The sequence below is a fragment of the Dermacentor silvarum genome, chromosome 11, assembly GCF_013339745.2.
Source record: "Dermacentor silvarum isolate Dsil-2018 chromosome 11, BIME_Dsil_1.4, whole genome shotgun sequence".
Classification (NCBI taxonomy): Eukaryota; Metazoa; Arthropoda; class Arachnida; order Ixodida; family Ixodidae; genus Dermacentor; species Dermacentor silvarum.
Genome location: NC_051164.1, coordinates 62,537,128 through 62,563,560, shown reverse-complemented (window position 1 = coordinate 62,563,560; position 26,433 = coordinate 62,537,128). Strand labels below are relative to the sequence as shown.

At 49.0% G+C, this 26,433-nt stretch overlaps 1 protein-coding gene across 3 annotated transcripts in view; it reads right to left on the bottom strand.

Annotated features, from left to right (window-relative positions):
• The window catches only part of LOC119433870 (protein O-linked-mannose beta-1,2-N-acetylglucosaminyltransferase 1), a 282,201-nt gene extending 256,353 nt beyond the window's left edge, over positions 1–25,848 (bottom strand). For all 3 annotated transcript variants that reach the window (XM_049659187.1, XM_037701151.2, XM_049659188.1), the window contains exon 1: positions 25,461–25,848. The gene's annotated coding sequence lies outside the window, so the exon portion shown is untranslated. The remainder of the gene's footprint in view (positions 1–25,460) is intronic.
• Between the last annotated feature and the right edge of the window lie 585 nt (positions 25,849–26,433).

Genomic DNA, 26,433 nt, shown 5'->3' with positions numbered 1-26,433 from the left:
GCATAACTCTTCTAGTTCCGTAATTGTCAGCTTGCTTTATATATATATATATATATATATATATATATATATATATATATATATATATATATATATCAGCGTGCGAGAACGTGCTTACGTAACGTTGCGTGACGCCGCGCTGAGCGCCGTATCGCGGAGCTGTCGTCCTTTTTTTCTCTCTCCTTCTTCTCGTTCAGTGTGCTCGGCGACCTCGTAATTTTGGCGGGCGCGAGTGTTGGAAGCAAGCGGAGAGGAACAGAAAGAAGCGCTCGGCAGCAAAAGCCGCGTGTCACGCTCCAGCGATCGACGACGGCATAAGGGGGACACCCTCACCCGCCCCCCTCCCCCCGGGGGGCACTGGTGCACTTCTTCGGGAGCACGACCGACGACTTCCCTCTTGTTGAACATTCACTTTCCTTTCCGTAGTGAATAAACTTAGGAGGGCGCGCATTACGTCACGGCAGCCAGCCGTCGTAAGGGCAGCATTCCGCGAAGCCGGCCTTCCCCTTGGCATTTACTCTGTCTAAAAAAAAAAAAAAAAAAAAAGTCTGCCCAGCACGTGTCCCTGCGCTCGGCGGACTCGGTCCACATGGAGGCAATGAGAAAGACGACGGAGCATCGGGTGACTGCAGCGGAAACTCGATTGAACGAAGCGATGACCGCGAGCGAATTATTTCGTTAAATCGGGAAGTTCGGAAAATCGAGAAAGGGATTTTCCGGTGCTTCGAAATCTAAAATTGTAACGTATAGCGACACCCAAAAGCTACCACGGCATTGTTTTAGCCGCTAACCCACACCTGCGCGCGTGAAAAGTCCGCGAAAACGGCCCGATATGCAAAGACGCGGAGAACCGAGTGCAGCGAGATGTTTTAACGCGACAGCGTTAGAGCGCACGCTCGAAGAAAAACCCGTCTGTGTCGAAATTAGAAAGAAATCACCACTTTTTTTACTCATTTATTTCGGGAAAGACTTCGTTAAATCAAGATTGCATTGGTTTCGTTAATTCGGTATTGATGACAACATTGAACCTTACGGGTACTTGCCGGGGAATGGAAATTTCTTCGTTAGATCGGGAACTTCGTAAAATCGGGTTTCGTTAGATCGGGCTTTAGCTGTATTTTGAACCCTGGTCATAAAAATTAGGAAAGAAAGGTTCACGGGGAATAGGCCCTTTGCCTCAGCGCGTGATAAGCAAGCGGTAATTTCTAGCCTCCGAGCGCGCGGAGATTCACGGGGGCAACGTTTTATGGGGGGAGTGTATAGAGCGGATTGGCGAGGGCTGATAGTAACGAAGGCGTCGCTAGAAGCTACCACGAACCAGACAACGCCTTGAGAGATCTGGCAAACCACGGAGGGCCTATTTTCTAGGTGTGTGCGATTCGTAATTTTCGAGACCGAATCGAATACAAACCGAATAGTGCCACAAGGGAATCGAATCGAATTTAGTATACTTTTCTAATATAGTTTTAGATTAATGAACAGCCGTTTTTAAAACCCTTACATTAAACGACATTCACATCTTAGTGTATACATTACCGTACCAAGTTTCTGTCCACCCACTGAAGCTTATGAGGCGTTGGTTATGGAAACCACAAATGCAGCATAGGAGAAGCAGTTTATTGGCGTAATCAGGACTCGTTGGTGAGGGAGAACGACAGCAGTATTTAGCCAGAAAACTGTGGCTGCTTGAGCGACGTAGTGAGCTCCACTACGAAACTTCCCTGGTTTTATTTTTACTGTGATCGCCGGGACCAAATTTATCGTACTATTGCTCCAATTTTATCCTTGAACGTGCACATTTACCGATTTGAAATATTCGAATTCACGAACGGTGAATATTCGATTAAAGGACCGCGAATCTAATAGGGAAGCTTTCCGATTCGATGTTCGGAAGCTTCGAATATTCGCTCAGCCCTCTAGCTATTTCCCAGGAGCCAACGCGCAGCTAGGCCCCAAAGGGAGGGCGAGGGACGCCACGCCGTCAGAGTTTCTCGACTAGCTGCCTGACGTCATCTTTTTTTCACTTCCTCCGTGTCGGTTCCCGGAAGGATTTAATCGTCGCGCACTCCTTCGGGGGTCTATCCTTTGCCGACCGCTCTGTGCACGTTTTGCGCTCCAATGTGCTTGCGCAACCTCATTCGTTTATGCAAACGTACACACATTTATCGTCTTCGTTGTAACGTTATCCTGGAACGGCAGCCCCACGTTGCTGTCGCGGACGTTGTCTTTTCGCAAGAGCATGCGCTGAGCGCTGATACTTGTTGTGCAGGCCCGATGTATACCAGCATAGCAGGCGACCTAGCGAGCCGGAGCCGAGTGTCGAAACGTCGCGGTGCCCTGCTCCCACGTGACCACCTGTCTGCGTCAGGCAGTCACGAAGCAGTTAAAGTACCTAGATATTTTTTCAGCAGAAAGTCTAGGAACTTTAGACGCAGTCACCTTCTGGGAAACGAAACCGGTGAATACAAGCGCCGTTCGGCACACGCGTTATACTTTCCATCAGGCGCATTTTTTTCTCCCTTTTTTTTTTTTTTTTTTGCTTTTGTGGCGCCATTACCCAAGAAATGAACTCATACTAACTATAGGGCTCAGCATTTTCATACAACAACGGAAAGCTTGAAGTTAACTTTCGACTTGAAGTTAACTTTGGTAGTTTCTAAAGCCAACTTCAATCCGAACTCTCTGTCACTTCTCAAATAAGTTTCCTTTCCCCTCGCGCTGGCGTCTACGCTGGCGCCGGAATCTATCGTTGTAGGGTGAGAGACTACGGTGCGAACGGCAAATGACTGTACTATAGAAAAAAGTAATCATCAGACGTTCCACTCTGTGAAGGTGGATGAGCAGTGAATCTGTATAGCGCACGGCACAGAGGTGACACAGAATTTTGAACAAAGACACGAACATATTTATCGTCCTGATCGGTGGTCATCGTGACTATAAGTACGCACACACATTCGCGCATCACCTCTGTTATTAAATCTGTACGTCACGTAAGACGGACATACCCCCTTAAGCAATGGCTCATACCCCCGTAAAACGCGGCCTCCCCATTACGACGACAGAAGAGAAGTGAAATTCTACGCTGGAATGGCAACGCTGCCAGCTGTGGAAGATGACGACGAGGACGAACGCGTGAGCAGTGGCACGAGTGCGTTGGCGCGGTTGCGCCGAGAGGCAACAACCCTTTCCCCTTGGTCGCTTTATCCGGCGCACATTATACGTCACGCATTACGTCGTCTATTCACAGAGACGCATCGCTTTAGACACAGGTGGCCGTTAAACCGAGCTCTGACGCGAGCGGCGATATGCGTTTGCTTTTGTTGGTGGCTCTTTCCCTCTCGCTTTTTAGGGGAGAGTTTTTCCGCGCGGACGCCACAAAATCCTGGATCCTAGCCATATACATGTTCGCTGTAAAAAGATGAAAGCAAAGCAGGAGTCAGAAGAGGAAGCTTTGAGCACACTGAACCGCTGCCGTATAGACCCGCTGGGTGATGTTGACGAGAAGCAGATGCCGTGTCTGCGGCGGGTCTTCGTGCCCCGCGGTGTCAGATGACCGGCTGTTGGCGGGAATAAATCAGAGGGATTGCGCGCGATCGCGCTGACTCCGTTTCCGCCGCAGCGTGTTGGCGGTGGAGTCAGACGCCAAAAGAAAAGAAAAAGAAAACGACTAGCCGGGAGCGTTACGCAATCTTGAAGCCTATACTAATAATATTTATACGACGTTCACGGGAAATAAGCCCCCACAGCGCGATAAGCTAGCTGTAATTTCTAGCCGCCGCGCCGGGTAATTCATCGAATCATACCCGAACGCGCAAGAGCGGTAAGGCTGGTCCTCCGTAGTATACAGTCGTCTTTAGCACGAAAGAGACCAGCGAAACTTTTTTTTAAACTCGGGGTCCATGGGTTCAAACATAGCATGAAGTCTTCCTGTTAAGCTTTTAGTATCATTAAACACTTTCATGGACGGCATGTGTATTTAGCCCCTATGGACGTCTGAAAAAAAAAAAAAAAACGGTAGGCGACCCTAATCTTGGACTTGGGTGTGTTTTAGTGGCACTCGAACCTCGGCGTTGGTGTTCTGTGCTTTGGTGTGCGGTAATCAGCGGTTTCTAATGAATTCCGATTATTCCAGACACTTGAGTAACTCAACTTGTAACTAAACCTATGCTCCGATATCATATCTCTAATGAAACCCATGAATTTTGTACTGTACTATTTCTTCGTTTTTTTTTTTTCTGAATTTCGTCCCCGGTCGTCTTAGGAGGTGAACCGAAAGTGCTGCGCAAGAAACAAGAGTGTCACTCGATGCTCGCGCCACTAAAAAAATTAGGTGTTCGCTTTCATATTGATCACGATTGTATACGTAATCGTGATCCTCGCCTTCTGTCTCTCCTACACAGCCACACATATCGCCGCTAGGGGGATCCGACCAACTTCCCTATTCGTCTTCGTCAAAACCGGTCGGACGGCGTAAGGGCGTGCGGGGTCAAGCCAGCCAGATCGCCGTGCACACCCCGCGCGAGACCGGCCTTCAATGCCAGCGTCGTCGCCTCGAGCCGGCCGGCCATTGTAATCGTCGCAGCCTTCGGCGGCACGACGCGCGCGGCTCGAAGGTGCACGCTGCTGTATAGCTATAGTTTCGTGCCCGCCACGGAACGCGGCGAAGTCTCGGCGCAGCAGCGCGAGACACGCGCAAGGGCTTCGGCGCGCCGCCGGCGACAGTTCGTCGACGGGTCATACGCACGCCCTTCGCGGTCGGAAAAGCCAAACCCGCTCTCCGCCTCGAGGCGCCACCCCGCGCTCTCGAATAGTTCGGTGCAGCGAGACGGAGACTATAGTTAAACTGTATATTAACCTGTTAACCTGCGCAGAATCATCATCATCATCATCATCATATCATCATCATCAGCCTACTTTTTTATGTCCACTGCAGTACGAAGGCCTCTCTGATTCCAACTTGCGCCTGCGAATTTCCTAACTTCATCTCCCCCACCTAGTTTACTGCCGTCTTGGACTGCGCTTCCCTTCTCTTGGCACCCATTATGTAACTCTAATGGTCCACCGGTTATCCATCCTACGCATTACGTGGCCTGCTTAGCCTAATTTTTTTTCTCTTAATGACCCCTGCGCAGGATAATCCCCGCGAAATACTACTTTAGTGATAATTTCATTACGGGGTTTTACGTGCCAAAACCACGATGTGATTATGAGGCACGTCGTATAGTGGGGGCACGTACTCCAGAATAATTTGCACCACCTGTAGTTCTTTAACGTGCACCTAAATCTAAGTAGTACACGGCTGTTTTTCGCATTTCGCCCCCCTCGAAATGCGGCTGCCGGGGCCGGGGTTTGATGCCGCGACCTCGTGGTTAGCAGCGCAACACTATAGCCACTATAAGCAACCACGGCGGGTGAAAATACTACTTCGAACCGCGCTCAACGAGTCGAATGCAGCAAGGGGCCAACATTTTCTTAAAGGTAATCTTGGCGCAGAGTCGGTTAGATAAAAACTGTGCGATAAGACAGTGCTGTATAACTATGGATGTAGAGGTGCCTTCTGCGTACTATAAAGTGTTATGCGCTGATTGAACTCTGCGTCCAATGCAGCGTTATGTATTGTTATTAGTATTATTATCATCAGCATCATCATCAGCTCATCATCACCACCACCACAACCAACATTCCACAGGACAGATATCAATAGAGCAGCCACTGCATTTTCTACCAGCGTCTCTTTACAGCTAAAAAAATAAACACACGCAGTTGCGCGAATGCGGTTTTGCACCAAACTGCAGAAACAAACGACTCATGATCGACCGCACAGGAGCGGCCCGGCCTCGCTTCCCGCCCAAGCATCTCGTTGTGACTCACTTGATCGCTGTCGGCCTTGTCCGTTGCAATCTGGAAATGGGAGCGCCCTAAAGAGCCTATACTGTTAAACGCATGAGTGCGTAAATCTGACTACCATTCAACGGCAATTGCGGCCCCCTTCTCCCAATGCATCGTTCGGATTCGATACTCAGCTTTATCGGGTGCCGAGCTAAGGTAGCACTCACATTTCCAGCACTAGCCAAAGCATATCGCTTTCGCATTCTCTCTCTCGCAATCTCTGGCCAAGGACAATACAGTGAATGTGCTATCACCTTCGCACATTGCAGTGAATGTGCTATCACCTCTGAATACGGCCTCTTAGATGTGCGCGCGCCGGCACGCGCATATCGCGGAGGCCATGCTCTGAATAATGTTTCTAAGAAGTTAACCGATAGGGTCAACCTCCGACACAGAACTTATTCTGAAGCGTGCAGGAATTCATGCAGTGGACTGTCACTTGCTTCGGGCAGGCTCTACTGGTGAGCGAAATGTTCTTGCGTAGCCCTGGGGCGGTATTCTGTAAGAGTCCATTTAGTGGACTGTCCACTTCGGCTGTCACCATTGGCTGCTGCTTCACGAGCAGGAAGGTGCCAGCCAGTCTCCTTCCTGCTCGTGAAGCAGCAGCCAATCAGCGACAGCCGAAATGGACAGTCCACTAAATGGACTCTTACAGAATACCGCCCCAGTTCTCTGCCCTATCAGCTATCAAATGTCAGCAGTAATATTCTCTAGCTGGGTGAGGCTGAACGTGTGTGAATGACAGAAAGAAATTGACAGGGGTCGTAAGCTGCCATCAACAGCAAAACATTCAGGGAGAGTTCGTATTGCATCGAGTTCGAACGCCTAAAGAATGAAAACAAGAGGGAAAATATAGTTCCCTTTAAAGCATAGACGCATTACTCGCTAGTAATAAAGCAAATATATCTCGAATGCTTTCTTCGACATTATCGGGGGAAATGTCTAATACGACACATAAGGCAGGTATCTACGTATAAAGAATCGATTGTAGGCCTTCTCGCCCCACCTATGACGCGATCCACGGCTGAATATTAACTGGGCGCTCACCTTAAGGTCCGATTCACACAGACCTCAGACGCCCCTTCCCGTCACCGCCAAGGCACCGGCGTCCATGATGGGACTCCTCAAACATGGGACATCGGTGGCATTAAGACCATCGGTCAAACCTCGTGGCGTCTTCGAGGAAAAACCGGCTAGGAAACGGCTGTCTCATGGAGGACGTCGATGCCGAGACGGGACATTTGGCGGCAGTCTGTATCAGAGTTGGTGTACCGTAAAGTCGTCATCAATGGTAGCAGGAAATTTTTTTTTTAAACGACAATAACTCGTGGTCCATGGGTTCAAATCTAGGATCTCGATACGTAAGCTTTCCTGCTGAACTTTTACTATCATTGAACAATTTCATAGAGGGCACGCGTGTTCAGCCCCCTAAGGGCGTTTCACACACAAAATTATTGCACATTGATATATAATGTCTATTGGTGTTTTGTGGCTAAAGCGCCCTTAGGCGTTGATGCACCCACGCTGACGCCTGGTGGCACGTCTCCTCCATCACGACTACCAACGTCGATGACCATGAGCAACCGTCGTGCATATGGAAGCTGCACTACGTTGCACACGCTAGCACAACGCGAAAGACGAAGCACGTAACTGACACACTAATACAACGCGCAAGACAAAGCACGTAACTGAATCGTCACCGAGTCAAATCAGCGCGTACAGCGCGTCGTAATTGCAGCCTCCGCGATCAACTTCAGAAACATTTTCAGAGCTAATTGCGGAGGCCACGCTCCGCTGTGCTGAGTACGGTGAACGCCACTACCAACGCCACCTAGGTGGCGTTGGTAGTGCTTCTTGATGCCAGCGTCCCTTCGAATGCTGGCATCGAGGCGTCGTAGTGGTGAGTCCACCGAAGCGTTCACTGTCGGTGCGCGTTAGTGTCATAATGCAGTACTTCTCTTTTCTGCTCGTAGGCGGCGGCACCGCCCCGAACAAGAGCACGGGTACACGGAGGAGTGTTAGATATATAAGGCGCGTCTGTGTAGCTCTCTGCAAATGCGTTTGTGGCGCAATGGGTTAAACGCTCGGCGATCTATCGTCGCGGACCGAGAGGTCGTGGGTTCGATTCCCAAATTTTGCATGTTAGTGGAACTTTTTCTTCTGGTTTCTTTCTTTGTATTATGTTCTATGACGTATTTCCGTGACGGAAATACGGAAATACGTCAGTGAAGTCTTGGTGGACCCCGGCATAAAACACTTTCGTGTTAAAAAGTAAGTGTTCCCTTTCATATTGATCAACACTGAATGTTCCTAGGTGCGCTTCCTTGACTTGGACCTTCAGCGCTCGCACTCAATGACGCACTCGGTCTACCCTGCCGCCACCTCGTGAACCCAGCCGATACACGGCTCGATGCACGCAACTAGCGTGACGGCGGCGTGCACGCGAGGCGAGAGAGAGAGAGAGTGAAAACGACAGCGAGCGCGAAAAGGAGGGCGAGGGTGCGCAGCGGTGGAGGCAGCGACCGGCGGCGTTGCTCCGAGAGAGAGGTCGCCCGCCCAGACGCCCCTATCCTTCGGGGCGTCGTCAATTTCGCGAGCAATGCCTTCCGCGATGATCGCGGTGGCGTGGGCGACGCGGCCCGAATGGCAGCAGGCAAATGCGCAGTTCCGCCGAGGCGGCGGCGACCCTAGTGGGAGGCACACAAACAGAGCAGCAACACTCTATAGCATATCCCGGGTGTTTCAGCGAACACATTCAACATTTTTTTTTTTTTTTAAAGGTTGCCCGTGGCAGATAGCGCAATTCTTGTTCATGCGCTGGTCTACTCGAGGAGGAGGACATTACTTGCGCAAAATATTGAAATGCATAATCAACTAATTAACAGAAAATCACCAAATAAATGGTTAACTAATTACCTTATGGACCATGTTGCAATTTACAAATTCTAGCCGTGGAGTTCGGAAGGCACTTGGAACGAATTCTCGGGATGACACCAGCTGCGAGATATTGATTCCCGAACTTTGCGGAGAAATGCAATGGCGTTCCAGTTACTTTTGTACTTCAATGCATAAAACGACGTCTTGTTAAGAAAGTAACTGGAACGCCATTGCATTTCTCCGCAAAGTTCGGGAATTAATATCTCGCAACTGGTGTCATCCCGAGAATTCGTTCCAAGTGCCTTGCGAACTCCACGGCTAGAATTTGTAAATTGCAACATGGTCCATAAGGTAATTAGTTAACCATTTATTTGGTGAATTTCTGTTAATTAGTCGATTATGCAGTTAAATTTTTTGCGCAAGTAATGCCCGTCTCTTCGAGTAGACTAGCTCATGAACTACGGACAACTTTTAAAAATGTTTGAAAGTGTTCGCTGAAACACCCTGTATCTTCTTCAGACATGTGCAGTTCAGGGTTCTTAGTTGGTTCTTATCATTACCGACGGGAAGAACCCATTTGTGCCTTGTGGGTTCAACCCCAATAAGCCCCAACGTATAATTTCTGACACGCTGAGTATTATGCCTCAAATTCCTGATTTAATTGTCGTACCAACAGCCGCATCCAACATTACATGCCAACAACCGGAGTATCCATATCTTTCCGACACGTTGTCCTACCGATCACGCGGTTCTGGACACGAGCTTCCTATACGTATACATGCGCGTTAGAACCACCAGGCTCGTGAAACACGATCGGACGTACTAAACAATAAATCCAAAAGCTTCAAAAAAAGAAAAAAAATATTTCAGCTGTCACCGAGCAGATGTTTCTCCGACGCATCGTTGGACAAATTGGACGATCTAAGACATATCGACGCACGGTGTGTACAGTTCGCCGTGCGACGTATGACATGTCATGCCAACAGTCGCTTCCAACGGGTTTCCAACGCATTCCTATTTAGTCAAAACATAAGCCTTGCAGACGCGCAGCACCTACAGTACGTAGCGGACGCTTCGTCGCACCGTGCGTTTTTAACGGGGGGCGCTCAAGAAAACCCACAAATGAGCACATTCTCGCACATTATTAAAAATGCCACCCGAGGCATCCTTGGCGCGAAATTTACGCTTATTAGAGAGAGAAAAAAATTGAACGCTAATCTCTCCCTTCTTGAATTCGGCGCCCGAGCCGTCGAGCTGAAGACGCCAAGTCTCATATGTAGGGGTCCTGTTCTTGCACAAAAAAAAAAAAGTAAAAAAAAATGCGCAAAAGATTCCAGCATGAAATTATGCTTACTTTATGAGATGCTCACACGCAGTGCATCTGTGTATGCTTAGCTTTCTTCTTGTGTATTCCCGGTATACGTGATATATTTGTGCATTTACACCCCCTGCAGCCCCCTTTAATTTATTCCAGTCTTTGTCGTTACTCTCCCAGCCTCCCGAAGTGTCATCATTATAGACTTGATCCATCCCTAAAGATACAAGTGCCGTCAAAGGTTTCCCGCTCTGAGGCGACAGTATTGTGCCGCCTCTGGCTCGCGGGGTGGCATCTACAAAGGCATACTCTTTACGCAATGGAATGGGGGATACGCCCATGTGCAACTCTTGCGGCACTATAGAAACAATTGAACACATTTTCTGTCTCTGTCCCCAGTTCGACGTTGAGCGTGAATCTGTCCGGACAGCATTGAACCCGCTGTACTCCAGACCATTTTCCGAAATGAAGATCCTTGGACCATGGCCGTACGCGTCGATGGCGGAGAAGGCGACGAAAGCGTTGCTGCAGTACCTGAAGTCGACAGGTCTTGGCGACCGTATGTAGACTTGGTGCGAGCTTTCAAATGTGCGCGCAACTGTGCTCTCTCTATCTCCCCCCCCCCTTTCTCTCTTTTCATTAAATGCCCCGTTCCCCCAGTGCAGGGTAGCAAACCGGACGTGCGTCTGGTTAACCTCCCTGCCTCTCCTTTTTCTATTTCTCTCTCTCTCTCTCTCTTGTAGTTACCGTCGTATTCGTCATTGTTGCCGTCTTTGTTGTTACATGTCGAGCGCAGACGAAACAACGCTACAGCCTGACACCCTGGAACGCCCATGCGTGGCACGTCTCTCTAAAGGCTCATTCACACAACAGGCGGACACGACACCGATGTTGGTCTGCCGACTGTTGGCGACAGCGTTCATCCTTCGTTTAAACCGTTGGCCACAGCGATTTCCGTCCTGCAGGTATAAGCTGCTGTCGCCAACAGTCGGCAGACCAAAATCGGTGTCGTGTCGGCCTGTAGTGTGAATGAGCCTTAAGGCGCGTTCGAAGCGCCCTGTCTGCTCCTCACGGTCGTTATAGAAGGCCTCCCCTCAGCACACGTGCGACAGACACCTCGGTGCGCCCCTGTCACCCGCAGAGCTGCGCGTCGTCCGGCGTCGAACGCGCCTCGAGATGGCCTCGCCTACGGCAGCGCCTTCCACGCGAGCGTAAACTGGAAATCTGGCGAGCGCGCCGTTCAACCGCGAGGCAGCAGCAACGTGTGCGCGGAGGACACCTGTAGTACGCCAAGAGTGACTTGACGTTTGAAGCGAGTCGGGCGAAGGACGCGATGCGTGGAGATACGAGCACCACTGTCCGACGAGCACGGAGTACGGGCTGCAAAGGACTTAGGAAACGACATCAAACTAGTTTAGACCGCGGTATAGTGCATTCTTCCGCGCCACTTTTTTCGCATTCACTTGAATGATTGAGACCACTGGCTCCTGCGTTTTCTCAGTGACACATAATAGAGTGCTTTCGGAGGAAAAAGATGCTAGGACCATGGCCTATGAATTCTCGCATGCGAAAGGCCACAAAAGCCCTTCTGCATTTCTTAAAGGCGACTGGACAGCGTGAGCGCTTGTGACAGTGGACATTCCTCTGCGACTGACTCTGTGAAGGACTGACTCTTTATTATTTTGCTTCTCGCTCCTTGCTCTCCATTCTTCCCCTTTCCCCTCCACAAGCCGCATTTCGATGGGGGCGAAATGCAGAAAACACCCTTGTACTTAGATTTAGGTGCACGTTCAAGAACCCCAAGTGGTCCAAATTAATCCGGAGTCCCCCACTACAGCGTGCCTCATAATCAGATGGTGGTCTTGGCACGTAAAAACACGTATTTCTTTCCCACAAGCGTAAGGTAGCCTACCGGGCACGTCCTTGGTTACTCTCCCTACCTTTCCCTCTTCGTTTCTCTCTCTCTCCTCTCAGTGCCAGTGCGGTGACGCGAAAACCGGGGGTCAAGTAACGCTTAGAGCGACACTATAGGGGCAAACACCAACTCACTTTAGACTGATAAGGCATAGTGTTTGTAAACTCTACTTTCGTTAATCGCGATAAGAGATTGAATACTTGAAGAGAGAATGATGGCCAAGCTTCCGTCCCGCGAATTTCGCGCCGTAATCCTAGCACCGGTGCGTCAGCGCGACGTCGTGGATTTCAGAGTGATTCCTCTCGATTCAGAGTGCCAACTCTCGCAACTTGCAGTGCTCCGTCTTTGACTCCTGTGGAATACACAATGTGGTCTATCTTTACGGATAAAAAAATTAACTAGGCCCGAGCGCACAGCGGTAAAATCAATGACGTCATGGTATACTGGTACGGCAACTCCAAAGCGGCGTCACCACCCACTTGTCTTTTGTTTTTGCACCTTTTCTGGCTTACCAAGCATCTTTTCACGGTAAGAGTTCCTATTCTGGTATTATAAAACGGTTAGTCTACTAATACAGTTCAACTTCCTCTTATTTTTTTCCCTTCATTGTCCCATTTATAGGCGAATGTGGAAGCACACCAGAAAAATATTCATTTTCTAGTCGTGTTTCGGTTTTGAGCACAGAATTTCTGGCTAAACGTCTTCGGTTAACACTGAATGATAAGAGGCGAGCGTCAATCATTCGATTGGAGCAAGAACAGAGGACTAGGAACAAGTTTAAAGCGCGACTCGCTTGCTTTCAAAAGCACGCGGTCTGGGGACATATCCAGTGATGCGCATGGAAGTATACTAAAAGAACTAAATGCTTTATGCCAGTGCTCCGAAAGAACATTCGCGCTGAAGGCCTTACTCGCGTTACTAAGGTTCCTGCGGTCTACGGGCATTCACGACAGACATTAATAATGCCACCCCCTACCGCTCTATAGTGTACAGGTTTGTTTGTGCTCGTCTCCCTTTCTCTCTCTCTCTCTCTCTCTCTCTTTATCCCTCTACTCCTTCCCCCCGTGCAGGGTAGCCAACCGGAACTACCTCTGGTTAACCTCCCTTGCCTTTCTATGCATCCTTTCTCTCTCTCTCTTAAACGATGGGACATTTGACTCGTTCCAAACTATTTTCGGGGAAGCATCGCGCCGGCCGTGTTCTCCGGATCGTTTCTCGAAATTTTTGTTTGTTTCGACTCGCTTGTCCGGCCGAATTCCTCCAGTGCCGCGATTGCGCAAAGCGCCGCGGAAGACACAGCGAAGTGCGCGAACCGCACGCTTTGACGCGTGGGTTGGGGGGGTTCGGAACACGCCGGAACAGAGTTCGATGCGAGGAAGTGGAAATGAGAGGGGGAGGGGGACGACGTTCGCGCAGGGCTATAGACAGAGAAGTGCCAGGGACAGATGCGACCCGGGAGGAGAGTCAGAGATGCGCGAACCAGCCGGAGCTCCAATAACCTGACCGGCCGGCGACGGGCAACGTGACAGGACGCCGACAACGGCGTCCGTCGTGTATTTGGTGACGTGGGCAGCTGTCGCTCGCTCTCCCCCACCCTCCTCTCGCCTCCCTCCCCCCTTCCCTTCTCCCGACGACGGCCGTTTTACTCCACCTCCCGTTCCGTGTCCCCAGTGGGAAAGAGTTTAGGTCTCGATTTCCTCACACGCTCGAAATCTTTGTCTCTCTCTCTCTCTCTAACCCTCTATCTCTCAAAGTCCGCTCGGTCAAAGTTTTCGACGGCGCAGATTAAGTGTCGCTCTGGCCAGGAACTCCCGACGAGCACGCGAGAGAGAGAGAGAGCGAATTTTTCGAGAATCTGCGAGAGTCAACTGAAACGACAAGCGGGTTTCGCAAGGGCTCTTGCCAACTGCGATTTTTTTTTCTCTCCTTTGGTATATAGGTGGTGATCACTTTTTAAGCTTTGCAGAATTTTTAATAGGAGAAAGCATAATTTTAGTCCTTGAGCTGGCAGGATTATTCAAGGAGGCAGGTAGTACTTGCAAGAGCAATCGAAACACATGAAAAACTAATTGAAATCCACTAATTAACGTTATTACTCGTTACTCTACGGCACATTTGCAATTTACAAATTGTAGCCGGTGAGTTTGCAAACCACTTGGAACAAATTTTCAGGATGGCACGGGTTTCGAGATATGAGCCAACAAACATACGGTTTGTTGGTAAAAAAATGCACTGTTCCATTTACTTTTCCAATAAAACGTCATTTTATGCATTGAAGCACAAAAGTAACAGGGGCCCAAATGTACGAGCAGACAGACACCTCGAGCAGACTAGACACCTCACCCCGGCTCGTATATTTCGTAGCCAACTTCGGGAATCAATATCACGGAACAGGTGTCCTCCAGAACATTCATTCATAGAGGATGCACCTTGCAAACTCATCAGCTACAATTAGTAAATTGCAATATGTGCCGCAAAATAATTAATTAAGAAGTTATTTAGCAATTGTTTGCTAATTATTCGAATATGCGTTTCGATTTCTGGTGGAATTATCCAGCTCAAGGACTGGAATATCTGCCAATGGCAATTTTTTTTAAACATTCTGTCGAACCTAAAAATTACCACTCCGTAGAACAGGTGTCCACTCCATGCATCCTTCCAAGTGCACTCAGTGCTCGCTCTCTACTGTAGGGTAGCAAACCGGACGCTCGTCTGGTTGACCTCCCTGCTTTTCCGCTCCTTGCTTTCGCTCTCTCTCTCTCTCTCTCACTACTCTCCTTCTCCGCGTCAGTTAGCGTTCTGAGGCGGTTGATGCGTATGGGTCACGCAGCATAGCCCCATGGCTATGAGGACCACTGCCAAATAGAAGGCGCAGAGCGAGTCCTGACACGCGAAGCACAATGATTTGCATAACACAGCTGCGACGCGAGTAGCCGAGCGATTTCATTTCGAACGATCGATGTGTCGTGCGCGTGCGTGTCACGCGCGCTTTTTCCTACAGGTGTCCACGTCAAGTGCTTCTTTTTGACGGAAGCTATCACCCCAATGTGCATCCCTACGAGCTCAGGCACAAACCATTCTAGCGGGTGTCTCCTGCCGTGACGCCACAATTTATGAGCCATCTGCGTCCGCGCGCTGATGTAACGACGTGACATATTCAGCGTTTTCTTTATTTGTTCCCTCTCATCTTATTATGATAATGCACGTCGTATTGCTATATACCCCCTCAAACAGCAGCAAACGACGCTGCAACAATGACACGTCCCTGAATGATTAACAAAAACATTGAAAGGAACTCGATTATGCGCTTATTAGAATCGTCGTCGTATCACACGAGACAAACCAGCGATGATATGAAGGGCGAACCAGGTGTTCGTTAAGTACGGTAGAGGAGGCAGACGTGAAGCTCACTCGATCCTCAGGCGACAATGCTGTTTAGAACGGCAACGATACGTTAAAACAAATTCAACTATATATACTTTGCAAATACATCATCGCGGACGCCATCTTTGGGTACTATAGCAGGCCGAGAAGCGGCGTGACAGCACGAGAGGCGCGGCTTGCGTCGAACGTCAAAGCGATGACAGTGATAAACCGGTGAAGAACAGCCGCGCCGTCAAAAAGCAAAACAGTGTGCGTGTGATAATACGGTGCACTGACGTCATCGCGGCCGCCATGTTTAGATACTATTGAGCGGTGAGAGCTATGCCTCCGTGAAGTCACATGAAAACTATCTACAACGTTTTGCTTCGACATGACCGAGACAGCTGTTAGCACTGATTATAGCACTACGCTACAAAGGGTTCGCCAGTCCAATTTTTTATCTTATTTACTTCTTTAAGGCTAAACCCTCCACGGGATGCAAGCAATTGTATATATCGTCAGCAGCAACCTAAAGAAGCACCTTGTATTTCCTTATTTAATTATTTTGTGAAGATTAAGTAACTAACCTTCCAGTTACTATACTTGCGGCAGATATGTAAACACTAGGTGTTAGAGCGCCCTCGAAAACATAAATTTAAATTGTTCGCGGCGCTCTATCTTTTGCATGACCAGAGAAGTTGAAAGAGGCAGTGAAGGTTAAGTACAGTACTCTGTCGAACCGAGCCGAGCAGCCCATGCGGCAGTGGCCTTACGCCACTGCCGCATGACCAATGATGATAGTTTGAGCCCTGACTCTCGGTGCAAAAACAAAAACCGCCCGCTGCCGCGAACGTAACGGGAAGAAGCAAAAAGAAAGCTTCCGTTTAAAGGATTCTCACACTCTAGGATTCCGCCGCATCCCAAATAACACTGTTCGATACCGACCGACGACAATAACGACAACGAAGACTAAAAGGTTCCCTAAATCTAGGAAGATGCGTTCTTTCCCCTCAATATACGCTATATGTTTATCTTAATATGTCCCTGTCATCATGACCGCACGGCGATGGTATATATCGCGGCCTATACCGACGGGCACACCGAGAAACGGAGGAGAAACCTGCACAGCTATCTATACACGCAATAAATAGAGACACCCTTCGAGACGTGTCTCGGTTTTCGAGGCGGACACAAGCCAAGATGGTCGAAATTAATCCGGGAGCCCACCGCTATATCTACTGCGTCTCTCATAGCCCCCGGTGAGGCTTTGATACGCTGAAGTCTATCTATCTATCTATCTATCTATCTATCTATCTATCTATCTATCTATCTATCTATCTATCTATCTATCTATCTATCTATCTATCTATCTATCTATCTATCTATCTATCTATCTCTTTGGCTTCTGGGAGCAAGAAAGGGCGCGGCTACCACGTTTTCTGCACCACACGTGATGCCGAAGAGATCGCGTGCCGCTGGGAGTGGGGAGGGGGGGGGGGGGTTCACATTACACACATTTCACAGATGGTGGAGGGGACACGCGTACGTAAGTGCACCCAGAAAGTATGCGCTTGCGCGGCATAAAAAGCTCCGAAACTGCACGTGAAACAATGCGTAGCCCACGCGAAGCCCTTGGCCTAAGGAGATGGTGCAAACTATCACGATGCTGCCCGTAACCTCTCATTAAAGAATTTCGCTGTCTCCGTCTAATAATAAAAGCACCGAAGGTGCGCTGACGCACGTATGGCCAGACTGTTCGCTATACAGTGAAGCGCATTTCCATCGCTCATCTGTCTTTCTCGTCAGCCACGCGGATCTGAACCCATGGAGGTTCTTCAAAACATTCTATATATGATGGCTAGACGCGATCCGCTTAGAAAGATGTCGGTCTACCGGTTACGCAATCGAACCCGGATATATCGAACTCACATATAACGAATCGAACCGACACATAACGAATTGCTGTGTATAACGAACAGCAGTAAAACCCCCTTGAAAATATCTGTATGAATTTTTTTGTTTTATATATCGAATTACCTACATATCGACCGTTTTTGTGATCCCCTTCATATTCGATGCATCCGGGTTCGACTTATAGTTGGGTGTTGCTTTAACAGGGCCCATTTAACGGCCTCGAAGAAGAGTCGACATTCACTTTTTTATTATTATTTAGAGTGCGAGCTTCGCCTTTCGGAAGTCGGCGCCGAAAAATAACGGCGCGTCAGCGGCTGTCCTCATTAGGTCGATAGAGGCTGGGAGCTCGCGAGACAGCTGTCAGCCTCTCACTGCCCTGCTTCCCATCCATACGTTGTGCGGGACCTTGGCGGGAACGACGTAGTTCCCGCCTAGCAGAGCACGGATAACCTCCTGAGCATGCCGCCACGAAGACGCGACCGTCACATACAGTGCGGGGTAATGGAGACGAACCCGGATTTATCGAAGCCACATATAACGAATTATTGTGTATAACGAATAGCAGTAAAATCCCCTTGAACATTTTTGCAGTACGATTGTTATTTATATATCGAATGACCTATATATCGAACTTTTTTGTGATCCCCTTCAGATTCGATTTATTCGGATTCGACTGTAAGGCCTTTCACAAACTCTAATAATGTAAATTGTATATTTGAGGGCACGGGTAATAGTTATACGTGCAAAAGAATCACTGCATTCTGCCGGTACGGACTAGAGGTGGGCGAATATCAACGTTTTTTTTTTTTTTCGGATACGAATCGAATACGAATAGTAAGTATCGAATATCGCATCGAATAGTCAAACGAGGACGCGAGTACTTATGCAGGAATATTTATTTCGGTATAATTACGTACCACGCTTGCACTGACTAGCGAAAAAAGAAAAAAAAAAGTTAGCCAACTAACACGGACAATTAGGATAGGTTTTAAACACAACATCACTAATTGCCAATAAAGGAACTGCACTCATAGCTTCTCAACAACTTTGGGACCTGGTTGTAAGCAAGCTTTCCAGGAAAGGATGGCTGATGTATCACTAGCTTACGAAAAACGCGAAGTATATGGTTGCCGAAAAAGTGCAAAGTTGTGAGATAGGGAGAGAAAAAAAAGAGCTCCAAACGTACTCGCGTAGCCGCACGTACAGATATCTAAAAGTGCCCGTTGCAAGGATAACATCGCAGGTTGCAGCGTAAAAGATAAACTGCTACATGACTAGACAGCCAGAGCACTAAATGATAGACCACAAACAAAAATCGCAGGTTGTCATGTAAGCTTCCGCCGTGAAACCGAAAACAGAGTTTGCATTGCCCATTTTGTTACTACACTGTTTCGCAAACTTTAGTCGTTGTCTCACTTGTGATGATTTCTGATACTTGGTTCAGCAGACTGAGAACAGTAATCCGATTTTGCCGGTCGGCTGTTGCGAAATATTTGGCTAGTTTCGATATTCGAAAAATCCCGAATACAGTCGAAGCGGATATATCGAAACTGAAAGGTACCACAAAAAAGTTCGATATATATGTATTTCAATACATAAAATAAAGATTGTATACAAAAATGCTCAAGGGGATTTTACTGCTGTTCGTTGTACACAATAATTCGTTATATGTGGGTTCCATATGTCTGGGTTCGACTATACAGTGTAGTTCAGTTTCGAATACGAATAGTTAGTGTGTAATATTCGATTCGCATTCAAAATTTCGAACATTCGCCCACCCCGACTGCGGACGTTTGGGGCGTTACGTAACTTGGAGGTAGACAAAGACGCTTAAGAAGCTAACAGGGGCACCAAACGAGCGATGGAACGAAAAGTGATGATACAGGCGTAACGGCAAGGGACACGCGAAGACAGCGGCGTAGATTAGAGTCTAGCAAACGGGAGTATAGCCGACATTCTAGTTGAGATTAGAAAGGCGGAAATGGCAGTTCGGACAGCCCAGGTAATGCGTAGAGGCAGATTACCGGTCTTCTATTAAGGGTAACAGAATGGCTCCCAATTAAGAGGAATGCCGGGTGAGGCCTTCGTCCTGCCGAAGACGTAAAATGAGGCCGCGTCTGTTGTGCTCCTTGCACGGCCCCGTGTATATAGCAGCGCAGCGGAAGACGAAAGCGAGTCGAAGCGAGTGCCAAACCGACACGATGTCCCGCTCGCACGTGACCACCTTCGCGTAATGACGAATACAGGAAAAAAAAAATCGAAAGGCGTTTTCGTAGACAAAGCTGCGATAGTAAACTATCTAGGGCGGTTCGAGGCTCGCGCCTTTTCAAGTGTTTCGAGGTTAACGCACAAAAATGCAAAGTCGGAGACGTCAGGTCAGTACTCCCCTTAACCCTGTAACGCCCAACACCTATATCATTATACAGTCGAATCCGGATATAACGAACCCACATATAACGAGCTATTGTGTATAACGAACAGCAGTAAAACCCCCTTAAAAATATCTGTATAAAATTTTTATTTTATATCTCGAATGACCTATATATAGAACTTTTTTTGTGATCCCCTTCAGATTCGATATATCCGGGTTTGAGTGTATGCTACGCCGAGTTTATTACCTCAAAAATTGTGATTTAGGCGCAGGAAACCTAACACGTAGCGATGTTTAAGTGGCGAAGCAATTTTCTGTTGCGGGAACCCCAGCAACCCACTTAATGACCAATCAATTGCTGCGCTAAATAACTTTTTTTTTCTGTCTTACACATTTCGCCTGTCTTCTTTTGTACAAATGTACTTAGGTTAGGTTAGGTGAACAAGTCGTTCTACTTGTTCCTCGATGTCGAACTGTGTTTGGGCATCACCCCGCTATAAACACTCGCTGCAGAGGACCCAGCTTCACCGTCGCTGCACATTTTTTCTCCTCGATTTCCACGGGACGGGCGCTGCGTTCGCTCGACGTGAAATCGCGCGGCAAAGCGTACGGCAGCCCCCACCCCCCCCCCCCTCTCCCCCCTCCCCGTGAACTGGTTTAGAAAACGCAGCCTAATCGAAGAGACACACAGAGGGCTCCGCGATCTCGCCGACCTCCTACGCCGCTGTAGTCAAGCAAAACCAGTGAGGCTGCGTTACGACACGCTCCCCGTGTACTCCCGTCTCACTGCGCTACGTATAGTTACGTGCAGCGCAGCGAATGCTACGGGTCGCGCTATACTGCAGAAAAAAAATAATAATAATAATAAAAAAAACGGAACGAGAACCGGAAGGATGGATCGCCTGTTGTACGCCGCTAATCCCGGTGTGTGGGAAGGCATTACACTCGGCGCTATCAGCCATTCCAATCAAACACGTGTAAGCATCTGCGGTGTCGATGAGACTATAGAACACCTACTATGCTACTGCCCATCTTTTCAAAACGAAAGACATGACCTCTGCAACGTTCTCAATAGGCTACATAGAAGACCATTCACATTGAGCCAGATCTTGGGACCATGGCCTCGAATATCACAGCTGCAAAAGGCCACAAAAGCGCTGCTGCGATTTTTAAAAACTACAGGACTGAGTGACCGTCTATGACCCGGACTGATTGATAAGCAGTGATAGAACAGAGATCTGTTGCTACGTCGGCGATATCAAGAGTGGACTTTCTATTCTTCTCTTAATCTCTCTCTTCCCTTTTTCCTTCCCCCAGTGTAGGGTAGCCAACCGGGCTCAGTCCTGGTTCACCTCCCTGCCTTTCATTAAATCATTCTCTCTCTCTCTCCGGTGTGTGGGACCTAGGCTCAACGGAAGGGTCACGGGAGAACCAGGGGCTCAAGATAGGTATATATAGCTCAGGAACGTAGATGAGCACCACTGATAATTCAGAGCAAGTTTAATTATATCTGGAGAGAGTAGCCTACAGCGAAATGCCTGACATGCTATACTCGAGGTGAGATGCTGATTCATTCATTCATTCATTCATTCATTCATTTAATACACCAAAATCACCCATAAGGCCTTATTGCGTAGGGGGTTTAGTTACAACTTAAAATTGAGATCTTGTTAAAGTACTAATACAAACATTAGGAACAAACATCAAATAAACATTCAACAGTCATAAATAAAAAAAATTAACTCTCGGGTTAAAAGAAAAATGACATAATAAAAGAAGGAAAAAAAAAACACCCACGCACTAACACACAGACTAACGCACATGCCCTAACACAAAAGTTATTTATACAGAGTGGCTGATCGCAACCCGTAAGGCTTAATTGACAGAATTGCATGGATTTGGTTAGATAAAGCCTAGCTTCCCTTATGACGGCGCAACAAAAGAAGAAAAAGAAGAAAACAGGAACGAGAGGCAGAAGGCGTGAGCTTGTTTATCGGGACGTAAAGGAGGAATACACAAACGAAGTCATGCACAAATAGAACCGTTCGCCGCCGTTTCAAATCCCTCCTCGCGCCATAGATCACCGCTTGCGCGCAGAACGTACCGGCCCCTGGCGGCATGGGTGGGCCACAGGCGGTAGTGTCCCTACAGATCGCTCCCATATACAAGAACACTAACAGGGAGGTGGGAATCAAGGCGGGCTCTATACTCGGCGCTAAACGGTGCCGACGCCTACGATACAGACCCCACGAGGCGGCGAGCGCTGTAGTAGTCCTCTATAACGCACGGAATCCCTCGCGCACGCTTTGTGGCCCCACGGGGCGGGCGGCAACCATCTTCAAGGATCTCAAGCCACCAACTCCGGGGACCTCACGCGGTTGGAGGCCGAACTCGGCCCAACCCAAGGCGCGCGTACACACAGACAACTCGAAAAAAAAAAAAAGCAAAATAAACGTAAAGCGCGGTGAAAAGGAAACACACGACGAAGCCAAGCCCACTCGGGGGAAACAGAAACGCGAATCGGTGTCATTAAGATGACTATCGGAGAGTGAGAGACACGCGCGCTCGTTCTATCTACCATGACCGCAGGCAGCGGAAGGCCGGGCTTGGTCCGCGCGAGTCGCAATTTGCACAAATGGAAGCCCTAATAGATGTGCCCCCCTCCCGTACGAATACAACCTGCTGGATCACCGCGCAGGAGCTAATCGCGCGGCTATGTCATTGTATACAGCCCAGCATCGCAGTTAAGACGAGGCTACTCTTTTTTCCATTATCGGACTCGGCGGGGAAGTTGATCAACGAGCGACGAACCACCGAAAGAAGAGATACTCCTTTATAACTTCCGACCAAGGGGCGTGATCGTGCGGTCGTTGCGCGCACTACACGAACGACGTGAAACAGGCAACAGCCGAGATTCTCGCTTAGAACTTCCTACACCGGGGGGGGGGGGGGGGGGGGTTGTTGTTTCATGCGGATGCATGCACTGTACAGACAGGTAGGCGCAGCTTCTTCAACGAAAGTGAACCGAAACTCGAAAGCAATAATCATTACAGGACCGCTCCCAACGGCCTTTTTTTCCCCCGTCCCGAAGGCCACCATGCCACCCACGTAAGATAAAAAAAGGCGTAATCAAAAAGCTTACTTTGGGCGTCTCGTAGAAAGCCACGATAACCGCTGCGCTGTGTAAGCTCCGCATCATGATGATCGCTGAAGCAATAAAGTAATCGCGAGACTACATAAAAGGCCCCGTCTCAGTCATCGCAAACATCCATAACGGTTTACAACGGTGCTTGCGTCGTGTGTGTCGCTAACGGTCGTCACTGGCGCCAGTCAAAGGCCGGCAAAAAGAGCGACGGGGTAAACGCAACAGGCACACGGATAAATAACCGACCGTGTATAAACACCGTGCGCGCACGTAGGCGTAAAAAAAGAACGCTCCGTCGTGCAAACACACAACGCGAAACTATACATAAGCGGGCCGGTGGCAGTGTTAGCTGCACCGGACCATACATTATTATCGCGTACGCCAACAACTCCACAGCTCAACCCCCCCTCACCCCTCTTCGTTTTTACGATGCAGTGGATGAGGCAACGACGTCGTGATAATCGCGTCGTACGGTTTTCTAGAGCGCGTCGCTGTCAATTTGTCGCTTCGATCGACGTCCGCTGTTCTGCAACGCGCGGAGTGGATTCGTATCGTGCCGACGGCGCTCAAACATCCGGATGGCAAAACGTCGCCGCTCCGTTTGCAGAAAGAATGATGCCGACAAGTGATAAGAAGGCAACGTCTGGGACATACGAGGACGCAAGGTCTCGTGACCTCCTCTCTCTCTCAAGGACACGAAATACTACTACGAATAATAATATTCATGTAAAACGGGCCAAAACGTGTGCAGGCGTGTCTTGGCTGTCCCTTTCGAGGCATTGCGTGGGTATTTAAAAAGAAGAGGAAGAAGACAAAAACAACAAAAAAAAAAAAAGAGAGAGAACTTCATTCCTCAAAACTTTAACGACATACTAATGGCACGAGAAAAAAATAGGAAAATTCGAGTTTCTCTCTGTGCTCTTTTTTTTTTTAATTCTTGTGATCAGATTGCGCAAGCGCTCAACTAAGGCCTCACTTTTAGGGGTGAAATCACTCCCTGCTTCTTACACCATGCTCCCTATACTTACGAAATGCCTTTTTCTGCTTTGGACACACACACACACACACACACACACACACACACACACACACACACACACACACACACACACACACACACACACACACACACACACACACACACACACACACACACACACACACACACACACACACACACACACACACACACACACACACACACACAAAGCAAACAGCAAAAGTTTCTAGTTTTAAATCTCTCGACTACAATCATTTCCCGGGACGAACAGTTAGCGCGCACGAATTACTGATACGCCAAATGATAGGATATTGTGAACGTACTGGAGACGCTAAACGCCTATTATACATAACAGTCGAACCCGGATACATCGAATCCGAAGGGGATTGCAAAACGTTCGATATATATAATTAAACAAATTATACAAAAATTTTCAAGGGGATTATTTTCGTTATACACAATATTTCGTTATATGCGGGTTCTATATATCCGGGTTCGACTTATATGGTCGAGGTTTCCTTCGCTGTAGATCAACACGCAGCGGGCAAGAACTGGTGCCTATTACACGCAACACGTGAAAACGACACTGAAAACATGGTTGAAATTATTCTTCCAGTTATTCGGCGCACGCATTAAGAAAGTGTCATCGCTACTACTAATAAGTTTCTTACGCAAATGATACATCTCCCATCTCATTACGGTGCCGGTTACGCAACTATTCCACAATTTGCTACGCTCGGTCGCCGCTGAGACTTCGCCGCGATAGAAAGAGAAAAACACAAAATCATAATCTTTGTATCCCTTTTCTCGAAATCGCGATGCAACGCACAAGGTGCCGCATTTAACTGTACCAAGCATCCTCGATGACAGTGGCGTAAGTCACGGCTTTTCGGTGGTATTTCAGGAACGTCGACAAATGCACGTAGATAAAATTACATAGAGGCGCAATAAATACGCGAATGCCACAGTTACGTGAAGGTTACTTTTCTTTTTTCTTTATTCTCTGTTTTTACCACTGCTCAGGTACACCACCCGAGGCAGGATATCTCGCTCTCTTCGACCCCCCTCCCTTTCTGGAGACGCGCTTAGCCTTGAAACGCGACCAGAATCAAGTTTCCTTCTTTTATGGCGTTCCAGACTAAATCTCGTTCAGCGCATTGAAATTCGTCGCGGCACCGCTGCAGCCATACCAATGTCACGAAACGATCAAGGACGTGAACCGAGAAAAAAAAAACCGAAAAGCCTTTCACCGAGCGCGAATTACGAGCCGACGTTACCGCGAGGTCGACTTCGCCACCGAACGCGAACATCCGGTGCGATGCCGAGAAGCCTGCCTACGCGACGAACGAAAGTAGCGCCGAACACGGAAAACCATTTCGGACATCCCGACGCTCTTTACCGAGCCAACAACAATGCTACATTGTAAAGGATTGTTCGAAGACTACAAAGGTGGCGTGGTCAGCAGCGTGCCGGCGTGACCGCTTACAGACGACGCGCAGACGTGGAGCAGACGACAGATGCTGCCCACGCCAGAAGGCGAAAAAAAAAAAGGACCCGCCGCTCGCCCGGCGGCGTTGGAGTTGCTGTGGTAACGCTACGCTTCAAAACAACCGAAGAGAGCAGCGGGCGAACGAATTAGACTAAAGGAAAAACAGAGAACACGGAGCTCACCTCGTGCTTTAACGGGCAACTCGACTTTCGAAGTGGCGGGCACGCCGTCGACGAGGCGCCGGTGCGGCGGGCCCGAAGTCGTCCGAGCCGCCGAAGAGCACACACAACACAACACCACACGCGCGGAGCAAAAACACTCAAAACGCGCACCCACTCTAGAGCGAGGCGTCCGGGCGCTCGCGCTGCTGACGCCGACGTCTGCACGAGCGTCGGGAGGGGACACCCACACGTTCACAGCCACGGGAAGACGATGCAAATCGCGCGCAACGGCGCGGCGAAAGTGCGGCGAAAGCTGGCGGCGCAGGGGGTTAGGCCTAGCGAGCGTTCACGGAGCGCGGGGCACGCTCGCCGTCGACGAGCAGCCGGCACCCACTGAGGAACAACGGCGGGCAAGCAAGCGGCGGCCGCGGCGGCGTCGTCGTCATCCACGGAGGCGGTGCCGCCGACCGGCCGGTCGCTGAGAGGGCGCCACCGTACAGGCCGTCGCGGCACGTCACCGCCGCCGCAGCTCTAGCGGCGGTCTGCGCCGTCTGTTTCCGCACGCACGCAGCGTAGCAGACGACGTGCGGGTCTTGCGCGGTGGAGGCTCCGGTCTGTTTGCGAAACGGCCGATTCGCGCGCTACATTTTTGGCGAAAGTGGGCGCGCTGCCGCGCTCCATTTATTAAATTCCGATAAGAGAGCTCGAGGATTGACTTCCTATACGTCGCGCGGAGGCGGAAAGGCGGTTTATGAAGGAGGCAATGACAAGAGCCCAGACGTTGAAAGCACCAAGAAGAAAACGCGGAAAAGGAAGTTCGTATGCGATGTAATAAACGGAAGGCAGGTTAGCAGTAAATAGACTGCCAAGAAGCAGGTCGAAACCGACAACGCGACTTAGAAATTTGAGTGCTTAGGAAAGGAGAAATAGTTTCCTATTCGAGCTCCACTTTAATCAGCCAGATAGAGAAATCCTTCGCCCCATGTTAAAAACT